The 11,071-nt window shown below is 37.3% G+C and overlaps 1 protein-coding gene and 1 long non-coding RNA gene across 3 annotated transcripts in view; both read left to right on the top strand.

Moving 5' to 3' along the window:
• LOC109229185 overlaps positions 830-11,071 on the top strand; it is a 32,427-nt gene continuing 22,185 nt past the window's right edge. Inside the window, exon 1 of the mRNA XM_019394532.1 lies at positions 830-1,037. The gene's annotated coding sequence lies outside the window, so the exon portion shown is untranslated. The remainder of the gene's footprint in view (positions 1,038-11,071) is intronic.
• On the top strand, positions 1,378-9,602 carry LOC109229186. 2 transcript variants are annotated; one of them, XR_002068518.1, is made up of 3 exons: positions 1,378-1,971; positions 8,513-8,582; positions 9,296-9,602. It is a non-coding gene; the product is annotated as an uncharacterized LOC109229186 (long non-coding RNA). The 2 variants fall into 2 exon arrangements; XR_002068519.1 differs by lacking the exon at positions 8,513-8,582.

Here is an 11,071-nt window from a genome sequence, read left to right as displayed (position 1 = left end):
ATATAAGAAAGTTTATGAGATTTTCCTTATTGTAAAGATAGAAATTATTTTGAAAGGATAAAAATCTCAATAACATTAAAGAAGATTGAAAAATGAATAATTTCCCATCTAGCATGGAGTAACAATTAGCTGTTCCAAATTAATATCTAAAGCAAAACCAAAGCTCTTACCATTTTCAAATACAAAGAAGAAACAATAACCACTAACACGAAGAAAGAATAACCATTAACACGAAGAAACATCAACGTGTCTTCGGTCAATTAACTATTTAACCAGGAACCTGTGAATTTAATTAGTTGGCAAGCAATAATATTAATAACAGTTAATGTTGAAAATCACGGCTCATAATGTGAATCTCTGTGCTATAAGTTTTATATTACAAACTTCTTGCTATAACTTGCTCTTTATGCAATCATTGTTACTAATTGGTTATTGGAATACTATTACATAGTTTTAATATGCATCTAATAATCGTATATGTGTTAATTTTATATGGTACCACATCACCATGATAGTAAAGTATATTATAGTAATATGTATAAAGTGTATCAAAAATAAGTGAAATTTTAAGTAATTTGAGACAATTCTTAATTATGCGGGTAATTGGTTAATTACCGGGTAATAGAATATTACCTAATCACCTAATAAATGGATAAAGATTAAAATTTCATATCTCACCCCTACGTGGCAGCTCTCCCGTGCCAAGAGTGTGACTCATAACTTGGACTGAAAGGTGGCACTTAGTGGTTCTCTTTGTTTGCTCTAGTTTTGACATGTTGAACTTGGGCCTTTTCATATTGAAAAAGATGGGAAGACCCTTTATTGAAATCCTTACTCTTGGAACTTAGCTGAAAACCTGTTATTTCTTGACTCTCCTGTTGGAGTTGGTTGTTCCTGTTCAAACACTTCATCTGATCATCTCAACAATGGTTACGCTCGGACAGCTGCGGATTCCCTTGCATTTTTAGGGAAGTGGCTTGAACAATTTCCGGAGTATAAAGGAAGAGATTTTTATATTACAGGAGAGAGCTATGCTGGTAAAATTAATTTTCTAAGCTTTCTGTGAAATTTCTATTTCCAATCATTTTCTGGTTAGATGTATTCCGTGCAATATGATTAGATACTCTAGTCGATTGATGGTGACCAAATTTATTGGGTGCATTGCAGCAAAATAAGTAGCTGGTCATCAAGATGAAATTACCTCTCTTATCCTTACAGAGGAAATCTTAAGTATTTCAGGGATTCAATTGCTCGTGTATATATATATATATATATATATATATATATATATATATATATATAAAGTTGGGAATAGAAAAGATGATGTGGCACCTCTATAAGATTAGGATTGCCATTTATCTTTTTTCTCCTTTTTTTTTTGGCCTTTCTCTCATTTTTCTGTTCTATTCAATTTAATTCTTTTGGTTAGAAATCCAAAAGTCACAACTTTCCATTCAATTCAATTTAACCGTTCTAATTTATTCAATTCAAATCAACCATTGCAATTAATTAGGAATGTAAAACGTTTCTCTAATTTTAAAAAGTCAACATCCATAACTCACACCTCATCATTAGGGTTGTGACTTTTCAACTCTATAACCTCCAAATAATTAATGTGTCCCATTAAATTGCATATTTACATGCTCCGACTATTTTTACTTTCTACCAGTGATCCAATCAAGTCCACAAGAAGAGTGATCACAAAGTCATGGATTATTTCTCAAATTTTTCTTCTTTTACCTTTTTTTCATAAATCATTGATTTGATATGTTCAACATAAAAATATGTTTCGCTTACTTATTTTATTGTGGCCGAACAACTTGTGCTTGTATTACTGCATTGAGTTTCAATAGTGAGGCGTATAGTTGGCTGGCTTCTGCGAAGATTAATTTCAAGGAACACTCATGCTCCAATAGAAAATTTTCCGACTTTTACAATATATCAAGACCATCAACCATAGTGTTAATCAAGGTATGATTACTTAAACTATGAGAATATTTTTTTTACTGTGTTTTATCCCGTTAATTTTTGTGAAAGTAGCATTCCAAGGAACTAACACGAGCTTGGAACTGTCGGGAGTTTCTCACGATCCAAAGTAATCTAATTTACTCAAACAGCTTAATGATCTCAGAATTAAAACTTTTCAACATATAATAACTTGGCATAATCATATTTTTGGTTTGTGCTTGGAATAGGGAAAATGGAACCGGCACTTACAAGGCAGATATAAAATTATAAATGAAATATTACATGTAACAACGAATAATGTATGCAGGAAATCAAAATCTTTCTGAAAGATGAAGTAGGAAGCATCGAATTCGCACACGAAGAGAGAAAGGTACGAGAGAGATGGTATTAAAATTTGTGGAGAGGGGAAGTAATGTGATTTGAAAATTGAGCTATTTTAAGGCACGAAGAATTGAAAGGAAAAACAATTGAAAAGGCAAGAAAAGAAGAATAATGAAAAAGATAAAAATAATACTACTTGGTAGAAAAGAAATAAGAAATGATATGGACAGAGAGAGCAACTTACGTTGCCATTTATTTATTTGTTTTTTTCTCTCTTTCTGTTTGTAGTTTCCTTACTTTTTAATTTTTCCTGATATTCTCTTTTTATTTTATCGTTTCATTTATTTGACTAAAAGAAAATTCTATAATTTAAAAAGTTTTACTATCTAATAAACAAAACTATCAGGTGCTTATAAACATGTATCTTTAATATATAATTTGACTAAGAGAATTATGCATACACACAAAACACGTAATTTATGTGTGTATATATACATGTGTGTGAAAAGTTTGCCAACTATCTCTTTTTCCTTTTCCTTTATTTAAAAAAAAATGATAAAATGAGGTTCATCTAAGCTCTTATTCGAAGAGAGAAATCAGGTTTGTGATTTCAACTATATATAAATTAATTTCATATACACATACAAGATAAGTATTAATTTTTCTATCGCAACTGAAAATATAAAAATATTTTTTAATATTTTTTCTAAACTATGTCTTTGATAATCGCGCGAAGCGCGAACAAGTTTACTAGTTAATATATAGATGGAGTTGTAAATATCCTTTACTAGCTAACAACTCACTAATTAAAAAACTCACTAATTAATATCATTTGCTCGATGCCGTAATTGACAGTAGCGATTCAAGTACTGGTTTGTCTCACTTTCCTAAAGGGATTGTCAAGAGATCATATTGTCTTACTTCATTATGCATTGCATTCATTTATACATGTGCATTTATCCACGACTCAGACGGCGTTATATACGAGTATATATGTATATATATGTATATGGGATATGGGAAAAGGTTACGGCGTTATATACGCATCACCACCTGATTAGCTGGTATACGTTGATGATTTTGCCCACAGTGGCCGAGATAATATGATGGGATGCTCTCAGAGGCTTGATGAGTTATGAACACATGTACCTATGCACGACATGACATTCATACGCATATGCATGACACTATAAGTATTTCATGATTTACAGAGTTATCCAGACTTACAGTCATGCCTGCAGGTATAGACAATTAGTTTGACGAGCCCTCATAGTAGATGAGGTCAGCATTCAGCTAAGGACCGGTAAGACTCTACCTTATTCGGAGTGCAGCCGAGTCTATGAGTCATCGTGTCAGAGTTTTGTTACAGACTTATCGGTAGACAGGTACCCTGTCTCATTTAGTGTCAAAAAAAAATCTTAGAGGCTTTGTAGACAGAGGTTCATTTTGTACAATATGTCAGAGGCCTTGACGGCCCATATGTATTCATGTTTTAAGAAAAATGGTACAATGATACAATGTTGCCCACTTATAGTTATACATTACGAGCTGTGGCCATGTTGGCCCATGATAGTTTCAAAGAAGAAAAAAAATAAAGAATTGCAGAGTGGTTCGCTCGGGCCAGTACGGCACCGGGTGCCAGCCACGCCTCCCTAGGTTGGGGCGTGACAAAGTGGTATCAGAGCAGGTCGTGTCCTAAGGAGTCGACAAAGTCGTGCCTAGTAGAGTCTCACTTATGGGTGTGTTTCGCGCCACATTTATAATTGAGAGGCTATAGGGTATTTAGGAAATGTTACCCTTCTTTTGTTTTTAGATCGTACCATAGAGCTAAGTCGTAAGAGGTCACTATAAAGTTTCCACTGAATTTTGTATGCACTAAAGGCTCTATCACAATAGAGCTTTAAGGCGTAGATGTAATTTCTACTAATGTGGAAGGGAAGTTATGAAAGAAACAGAAGATACGATATATTATTGAAAGGTAAGTAACCTAAAGGTGAAGAAGAGCGCATGTCAAAATATTAACCCGTTTTAATTCGAGCGGAGTCGAATTTCTCCTTTTGGCGATGGCCGTTGGCCGTTGGCCGTAGGGGTGTTATTTCGAGCAAATGTCAAAATGTTAACACGCTATAATTCGAGTGGAATCGAATTCTCCTTTTGGCGATGGCCGTAGGCCGTAGGGGTGTTATTTCGAGCAAACGTCGAAATGTTAACGTGTTATAATTCGAGCGGATTCAAATTCTCCTTTTGGCGATGGCCGTTGGCCGTAGGGGTGTTATTTCGAGCAAATGTTGAAATGTTAACCCGTTGCGTCATTGTTATGTATATTTTTCGGGGAACTTTACGCGTCGCCGTACTGTTCGTGCGTGCGTCAGGGTGAGCCCCGGTGTGCTCGGTTTTTTTTTTTTTGGAGAATACCGGGCGTTCCCTGGGTGAGTCCTAGTTTGCTTAATTTTGCTTTTATTGGAGAGTTATTCTGCACTTTTCGGGTAAGTCTCAGTTTGCTTAACTTCGCTTCTATTGGAGTTGTTGTACACTTTCTAGGCGAGTCCCAGTTGGCTTAACTTCGCTTCTATTAAAGAGTTGCTTGTTTTTTTTAGTTGTTTTGTACCGAGCCATTTCTATTATTTAAGATATGCTGCGGGGTGGTATGCTACGAAACTATCTCAGGGGTGTTTTGGAGGCGGTGGTCCCTCGCTCGCTTGCTCGTGCGAGTACTCGCATTCATGTTTGAACCAACAAAAGAGTGAAGATAAACCAAATGAAATTTTCTGTTACCTCGCCCAACAAGTCAGTGAAAGAAGGAGCGACGTTGTAGGGTTACTCACTCCACTTGGTGCTCGAATGGTGGCCTTAGATTTGGCGGCCGTTTTCGGCTTCATCGTTGACAGCGCCTAGGCTTTTCATGGGTTGGGCCTACCTCACTCGCTGAAGTGTTGAAATCGAGTCTCGGTCGATCTCGTTCGATTTGCACAAATAACAAGGAACATGTCACACTTCGTTCATAGTCCATCTATGGCGTGTGAGGGAGTGTGCAAATAGGGTAGATACGTCAAATGGGGTTGCGGTCATGCCAGGCAACCGTGATCCCATTTTAGACGTGCATATGTCGTGCTAGACACATCGTTACAGGTGAGACGTGAGTTTTTCATAGACATTGGTTATAACTTCTATTTTATGCAGCAACCTGACTTAGATTGGTGCGGTCGTCTCGGAGGCTTACCTACCACTCTTTCGAGTTAGTGGTAGTGCCGAGAAGGTGAGGCCACGACAGCCTGGTAGCGATATTTTGCTGGTTCTGGATCTAAAGGAAACTAAAAAATTTGGCTAAAAAATTCCCACAGACGGCGCCAAATTGTTTAACCAAAAAGTCGTTAAACCTCTAGTTAAACCAATTAGTAGAGAGATAGAAGGTAAATCTTAGCCAAACGTAAGCGACTCTAGATCGCAACATATTGAGTATAAAAATTGGAGAAGAACAAAATGATTTAATATTTCTTTTAATGGCTATCATACATCAAGTGGAAAATGGTAAGCTTACATCTGTGACAAGCTTATATTACAATTGAAGGAGCATAAAAGAAGAAAAGGAAGCTGTTGATAGCTGGGACATCTTTCCCTCACGGTTTCGTAATATTTCTCCTCCCTGTGATAGCGAGATCTGGATCCCCCCTGATGGCTTCATGTCCCCTATATATATTGACAATGTCCCCTTTTATCCAACGGTCTTTGACCGGCGCACTTTTCCATGACTGTCCTTTATTACTTGTCCAAGACAACACACTTGTTCTGCGATATAAGCTTTCTAACGGGCTGACCCCAGCAGGGACCATGGGGCCCGTCGCCAATAACGTCCAACTGAACAAATCGAATCAGCAAATAAGAAATCCCTAAAAAGAAAAATAACAGCAAACTTAACATATCAACCATGTGGTTATCGTAATGAATCAAATATGGAACTACATAAAATCAGCATAAACCTCAATTTCTTATTAAAGTACTTTACATTCAAGAAATTTGGAGCAGGAGAAACCAAGAGAATACTAAACAATCGAAGAGAGAGAATTAATGGTGGCTATCAAGTGGCCCACGAAATTACTTATTTAGTCATTCTATGAACAAGACAAATCAGCTACCAAAGGGACATAACAGGAATTTACCTGATAGAGGAGCATTGTAAATACCAAATTGCCCTCCGTTGCCATGCAGAGATGTCGACGGAGAGGTGCTTCTGCGCTCTTCTATATAGTAGCCTGAGATGTATTTTTTTTTCAAAAGTGCTTTTTTAGTCATTCTCTGAACAAGACAGATCAGCTACTAAAGGGACATAACAGGAATTTACCTAATAGAGGAGCACTGTAAATACCAAATTGCCGTCCGTTGGCCCGCAGAGATGTTGACGGAGAGGCGCTTCTACGCTCTCCTATAATAGCATGAGATGTATTTTTTTCAAAAGTACTTTTGGTGAGAAGTAGTTTGTGTTTAGCTGATTTATTTAAAAATTACTTCTGAGCAACAATTAGTATTTGGTCTAACTTTTAAAAACTGCTTCTAAGTGTATTTTTCTCAAAAGTGCTTTTGGAGAGAAGCTTCTTTTTTCTGCTTCTCCAAAAGTGCTTCCGCTTCTCCTCAAAAGTATTTTTTTTCACTCTAAAAGCTTGCCAAACACTCTAACTTTGAAAAAAAAAAAGCGATGCTTTTGGCTTGGAGAAGTTTGGCCAAACAGACTACAAGAAGAATTATTTGAAATATAACTATCATTTGTAAGATAATTGAGAAATAGTTATAGCCTAAAAATACGAAAAGGTAGTTGAACAGTAGTCATACGGACTTCTAGAAGGTTTCCTAAAGTTTGATCTATCTGTAATGGTCTGGCCGGTCGTTTTGAGAGTTAGAGCTCCGATCCCCTATTAAGTGCTTTCCCTATATCTATTTCTGCTATTGTGACTTGACGGGATGATTCGTTTTGAGTTTCGGAGTGTTTTGCGACACATAGTCCCTAAATGGGAGCTTTAGTCTTAAGATTTGGACCGCAGTCGGAACTGTGTGAAGACGACTCCAGAATGGAGTTTCGTCAATTCCATTAGCTCTGTTGGATGATTTTGGGCTTAAGGGAATTTCTGGATTGTGTTTTGGAGGTTCGTAGCTTATTTATGCTTGAAATAGCGAAAGTAAATTTTGTAGAGATTCGGACCGGTAGTGGATTTTTGATATCGGGATCCGAATCCAATTTTGGAAGTTGGAGTAGGTCCGTAGTGTGAATTATGACTTGTGTGCAAATGTTGAGGTCAATCGGACGTGATTTGGTTAGTTTCGGCATCGGTTGTCGAATTTGGAAGTTTCAAGTTCGTTAAGGTTAAATCGGAGGTTGATTGATGTTTTTAGCGTTGTTTGATGTGATTTGAGCGCTCGACTAAGTTTGTATGGTGTTTTAAGATTGATTGGTATGTTTGGTTGAGGTCCCGGGGGCCTCGGGTGAGTTTCGGGTGCTTAACGGATTGGTTTGAGACTTATGCAATTTGCTGAAGTTGTTGTACCTGGTGTATTCGTGCCTGCGCACTTTGGGCCGCAGGAGCGGAGCCACAGAAGCGGCTAAGCATCCGTAGAAGTGGATTTTTTTGACCCTGTCCAGTTGGATCCGCAAATGCGATGAGGAGTCCGCAGAAGCGGAGGCGCAGAAGTGGTTGGGGACCGCAAAAGTGGGCTTGCAGGTGCGGCCCAGTGCTCGCAGATGCGGTCCCAGCCCACTTAAGTGAATTCCGCACCTGCGATGGAATTTCCGTAGGTGCGGCGCCGCAGGTGCGAAGAAGGGTCCGCAGGTGCGGTTTGACCGGCAGAAAAGGGCAAAATCGAGGGTTTGATTTCATTCTCCCTTTTTGGACCTAGAGAGCTCGGATTGAGGCGAAATTTCGAGGGATTTTCAGAGGAAGCTTATGGGTAACGATTCCTTACTCGATTTTGGTTGCATTTCATTAATCTATTGTTGTTTTCTTCATTTAATCAAGGGATTTGAGTGAGAAAGTTGAGAAAATGGGGAAAAAGTTCCTTTTGGCACGAGTGAACTCATGAGTGAATGGGTGTTCATAATTTGTGATTTTACCCGATTCCGAGACGTGGGCCCGGGGAAGATTTTGGGCGTTTTTCTATTTTCTTGCCTTAACTTTGATTTCATTAGCTAGATTAGTTACTTGTAGCTATATTTACGTTATGTAATTAATTTGGCTAGATTTGGGCCATCCAGAGTCGATTATTGGTGGAAAGAGCATCATGACGGATTGATTTGAGCTGAGTTCGAGGTAAGTGGCTTGCCTAACCTTGTGCGGGGGAACTCCCCTTAGGATTTTGGTATTGTTTGATATGTGAGCGCCGTGTACGTGAGGTGACGAGTACGTACACGAGTTATTTCCTGTAAAACTCCGTTTTTCCCACCAAGTCTTAACCTGTTTTTCCTTGTTGAAACTACACTAGTATATGTAATTACCTTGTTTAGATTCGAAAAGCATGCCTACGTGTTTTAACTGTTTATTTGAACTCCGTGCAGCATATTTTAGTGAAAATTACCTGTTTTCTTTGATATGAACTTAGTCTAAACTGTAGATTTCCTTGTTGAAACTGTTGTTTATATTGATTGAGCTGCATATTTACTTTGGGACTACGGAACGGTATTTCGGGAGATCCCCCCAACACTGCATATTTATTTTGGGACTACGGAACGGTATTACGGGAGACCCTCTTGCACATTTACGTTTAGGGCTATAGGACGGTATTCCGGGAGATCCCCATGTTGCTATTTACTGTGTTATGTGCCATTGGCTTCCATTGAGTTCTATTCCTGTTAGATTTCCGTACTTATTTTACTATAATATCCTTTCTGTCTTATTTCATTATATTTATACCAGTAGTGCCCTGACCTGATCTCGTCACTACTCGATCGAGGTTAGGCTTGGCACTTACTGGGTACCGTTGTGGTGTACTCATGCCCTTTCCTACACATGTTTTTCGTGTGCAGATCCAAGTACCGCTTATCAGCCACATTTCCAGTGAGGCGAGCCAACTGTAGAGACTTCAAGGTATATGAGCCGCGTCCGCAGACCTCGAAGTCCCTATCTATTCCACGCTATGTCAAACACTTCTTGTATTTTCTTCTTTTATTAGACTTTGGAGTATGGGAGTGTTGTTTCTTTCTTTAGCTTGTGACTTATGACATTCCGGGTTTCGGGAGAGTTTATGTACTGTTCGAAAGCGATTATTGTATATGCCGATCGACATCTCATTCATTTCTCTGTTTAAATTTACCTGATAGTTGATAGCTGTTATGTTTTTCGTTCCTTTTTCCGCAAATGTTAGGCTTACCTAGTCGTAGAGACTAGGTGCCGTCATGACGGTTCACGGAGGTAGAACTTGGGTCGTGACACTATCACACAAATTTTAGGAGTTTTTTTAGACTAGGAAAATTTTCGGGGCATTTGCATATATACCCATTTTTTGGAGCGACCACTGAATTTATACCTCATTGCACAAAATTTTGCAAAGTGTACCCGCTCGGATCTGAAGTAGTTCAATCTCTTTAGTGCAACTTCATAAATCAAATATGAAGTTCTCCTATCTTTCAATTGCAACTTCAGAAATTCAAATCTTAAGTAGTTCAAGCTCTTCAAAGCAACTTCAGATTTTGAACCTGAAGTTCTTCTATCTTTCACTTGCAACTTCAAAAATTCGAATCTTAAGTATTTCAGTTTTTCAGTACAACTTCTTATTCAAAATCAAAAATCTTGAGTAATTTAATTTTTCAATACAAATTCAAAATCAGATTCAAAATCTGAAATTCTGAAACATAAACTTATTCTTCGAATTTCAACAACCAAATGAGCTCAAATTTGAAACATGACTTTCAAATATCATAAAAAATAAATCCCAATCATCATATAGTTAAAACATCAACAAATTAACAAACTCATTTTGCAACTAAGAAGAAGAAGAAACCCTAAATACAAAGAAGAAGAAAGCAACTGTGAAGAAGAATAGAAAAATATATGTATATAAAGTTACTAAAAAATTAAATATCAGTTAAATATTTTTTAAAAAGTGAATATAGATTCAATCGGTGGCGCAAAATTAGGCGCCGCATGAAAAATTTACAAAATTCCTAAAAGATTGAATTGCCACAATTGAAACTTTAGTAAAATTTCATAACGCTCATGTGCCATTTCTTAAAAGACAATTTTAAGAATTAATTCAAATAGCCATTCATATAATCACTTAAACAAAAATTATTTTCGTCACGTACAATGTATGTATATATAATATGATATAATTAATATATAATATATATATACCCATTAATAAATTAACAATCCATACGGCTACTTGTATAAAGATATCTTTATTTTTTTGTCACGCTCGTAAACGTGGCCTTTTCGCCTCATCTAGTGCAACAGTTTCTTTTAAAGAAAAAAAAATACCTATGACAACGGTTCACCAAAATAGGCTTTCCCTCCGTTGGGTTTTCTCATCTAATTTCCCCTAATTCCAAGAACACTTTTCCCTCCCTCTTCCCCTAGGCATTTGCAATTGGTGTTGGTGATGCCTTCTCATCTTCAATTGCTCCCCCAATTCTTCATATCTAAACTTTTCAGTTAATCTCCATCTTAGTGGAACAATTTATCAGTAGTTGGCAGAATGAAAACAAAGAGAACATAGAGAACTCCCCACCGCAAATCTCTTTGCCTTACTTCTCTCCTCACCCTTTATTCGCTTCCGGGTAAATCAATTTTCCCCTTGTTCT

The sequence above is a fragment of the Nicotiana attenuata genome, chromosome 7 (assembly GCF_001879085.1).
Source record: "Nicotiana attenuata strain UT chromosome 7, NIATTr2, whole genome shotgun sequence".
Taxonomy (NCBI): Eukaryota; Viridiplantae; Streptophyta; class Magnoliopsida; order Solanales; family Solanaceae; genus Nicotiana; species Nicotiana attenuata.
The sequence above is the reverse complement of the archived record's forward strand: the minus strand, read 5'-3'. Positions and strand labels throughout refer to the sequence as shown.